Source organism: Ascaphus truei (genome assembly GCF_040206685.1).
Source record: "Ascaphus truei isolate aAscTru1 chromosome 16 unlocalized genomic scaffold, aAscTru1.hap1 SUPER_16_unloc_1, whole genome shotgun sequence".
Lineage (NCBI taxonomy): Eukaryota > Metazoa > Chordata > Amphibia > Anura > Ascaphidae > Ascaphus > Ascaphus truei.
In genome coordinates, this window is record NW_027453855.1 from 255,196 (window position 1) to 258,485 (window position 3,290).

Genomic DNA, 3,290 nt, shown 5'->3' on the forward strand with positions numbered 1-3,290 from the left:
TAGATTGAATCAGGGCCTTGTCAGGTCCTAAAGTTTTGCTGCCAGGTCTAGGAGTGACCGGCATGTGGGCAAACTCGCCCTACTGGGGTGGGTCCGGCCCCGATGGCCAGTGTGCAACAGGGGGGTCCAGACCCTCTGTTGCTGACCTGATGCGCCTTTCCCCTCTCAACCCTTGCGTAGTGGGCCTAACATTTGACTTTTATTACTTAGGCGGGGTCAGGGGTTGGAGGAGAGGGAAGAGCAGGGGGGGGCGCGGGGGGGGGGGGGGGGGGACAGGACGGGAGGGGGGAGTGGTATGAGGGGGAAGGGAAGCAATGGGGTAGGATGGGGGAACATAATCAGGAGCCTTGTAACAATGGTTTCCTACATTAGATTCTTTAGCAAACAACAGCGATGAACCATTTTGGGCCTATAAAGGGTCCCTTTAGCCTATACATTCACAGCCGTTTTTTATAACCATCAACAACCTTTAACATTTCCATTATACAGATAGCATGTCTATTTCTCCAGCGGGGCACAGTAAGCCATTTCACAGTGTTCCCAGTTTCGCATCCCTTTGGAAGCAAGGGGAGGGGGGGGGGGGACAACCTGGGGGGGGGGGGGGTGACGGGGGGGGATATATAAATTAGAAACCTTTTGCACATTTGTATACAACTCTGAGTATTGAACAGCCTACATTTTTGGTTATAATGGAGGACCCGCCTATTGATGTGAGGGATTTTAGAGACCCTTTGGCCTGTATATTCGTCTCCGTTTTTTATAACCAGCAACAACATTTAACATTTCTAGTCCCCCGGTGGGGCACATTTAACCGTTCTGTTTTTCTCTCTGTCCCAGGGAGGGAAAGGGGCGGGGCCTGTGTGGGGTGGGGAGGGAAAGGGTGGGGGGGAGGGTTGGGGAGGGAAATGGTGGGGGGGAGGGAAATGGTGGGGGGGAGGGAAAGGGTGGGGGGGAGGGGTGGGGTGGACTTGGGGGTGGAGGGGGGGTAAGGGAAGATGGGCGGGAGTGGGGGGGTAAGGGAAGATGGGCGGGAGGGGGGGCGTGTGGGGGGGGGGGAGACTAGGGGTGGGGGGGGGGAATACACAGTGGAGAATCTTTTCACATTTGCATACAGCTCTGGGTTGTAAAACAACGTGTGTTTTTGGCTGTGGTGAGAGACCCGCATATTGATTTGAGGGGTTTCAGAGGTCTTTTGACCGTTACATTCAACATCGCTTTTTATAACCATCCACATCAGATTACTTGTCTATTTCTCCAGTGGGACACAGTAAGCCAAAAAAAAATTAAAAAAAAGTGGGGGGGGGGGGGGATGGGAGGGGGGTATATAGTTAAAAATCCTTTTGCACATTTATATGTGACTTCTGAGCATTGAAACAGCATACATTTTTGGTTATAATGGCGGACCCGCATATTGATGTGAGGGATTTTAGGGTCCCTTTAGCCTACACATTCACGTCTGGTTTAACATTTCCGTTATACAGATCGCATGTCTATTTCTCCAGCGGGGCACAGTAAGCCATTTCATTATGTTCCCAGGTGCGCATGGGATGGGAGTTTCGTCTGGGGGGTCTTTTGACTTTTGCCTATGTGAGTTGATCCCTTCGGGGGTAAAGGGGGGGGAAGGGGAGGAGGGGGGGGGGTACCTACGTTGTTTTGGTTTTGTGCAGCTAGGGGCCGCTTAGTTTAGTGGTCTTGATGTTGTTTTTAAGGGTGTTATGGAGTAAACATTTTTGCTGCAGCTTTTATACAGGGCGCTGCGTGTGGATTACAACTGTGTTACCGGCCTTGCTCTTTATGTGTAGTTGCATGTGTACCCTCGGGGAGAAAAAAAAAGGGGGGGGAGGGGGGAGCATGAGTCCTCAAGGGGGGCCAGCTTAGTACACGTGTAGTCCCCACAGTTCTGCTATCTGGGGTCCCGTTGAGTCTGGGCAGACTAGTGGTGGACGGGCAAGTAGTATGCTCGGCCCAGGGCCCCATCATGGTGACTATGGGGAGTGACTGAATGCTTCGCCATTTTACAGGCTCGCAGACTCGCGTTGGGTGTTTGTCTCTTTTAATGTTCTGGTGACTAGTTTTACGGGGCGCTGTACTCACGGTTAGGATGAGAAGCCAGTCCGCAGTCCCCGCTTGAACCAGGGCATCTTTAATGTCATCTCCATAGGCAGACTGCCCCTCATCGCAGTCGTCACTTAGCCGCTCATTCTGTTGGAGTACTTCATCCAGAAGGTTCCTCCTCTGAAGATTGAGTTGTTTCCACCTTTCCCCTAAGGGAGATCCACCAGCTGTGCCAGGTCCCTGGCCACAGTGTGTAATCAGCTTGCACTGAAGTATCTGACAGGCAGACTTGAACTGCTGCAGACACTTCACTCAGGAACATAAGAACATACACACTAACTTTAGGCAGTGCTGTGTCTTATATAACCTCCAGAAACAGACCCACCTCTGTGTCACTAACAGTGGACACAAAGCATGTTGTCACTTCCTTTGTTACATATGACACCTTACCAGGGTTTGAGGGCAAACCTCCATGATTGTTGCTGGCAACCCTGCATACTTACCAGGATTACTGCCAGCATGAGAAAGATATGTACACCATTTTTACACATGGCTACACTTTTATTAAGCAAACATTATAATTACAACGCTATAATTTCACCTTCCTGATTTAACAAAAGCACACAGGGTTAGACAGTTAGCACAGTTACATGTGAGGCTTAGACAGTTAGCACAGTTACATGTGAGGGTTAGACAGTTAGCACAGTTACATGTGAGGCTTAGACAGTTAGCACAGGTACATGTGAGGCTTAGACAGTTAGCACAGTTACATGTGAGGCTTAGACAGTTAGCACAGTTACATGTGAGGGTTAGACATGAGCACAGTTACATGTGAGGCTTAGACAGTTAGCACAGTTACATGTGAGGCTTAGACAGTTAGCACAGTTACATGTGAGGGTTAGACAGTTAGCACAGTTACATGTGAGGCTTAGACAGTTAGCACAGTTACATGTGAGGGTTAGACATGAGCACAGTTACATGTGAGGCTTAGACAGTTAGCACAGTTACATGTGAGGGTTAGACAGTTAGCACAGGTACATGTGAGGGTTAGACAGTTAGCACAGTTACATGTGAGGGTTAGACAGTTAGTACAGTTACATGTGAGGGTTAGACAGTTAGCACAGTTACATGTGAGGGTTAGACAGTTCGCACAGTTACATGTGAGGGTTAGACAGTTAGCACAGTTACATGTGAGGGTTAGACAGTTCGCACAGTTACATGTGAGGGTTAGACAG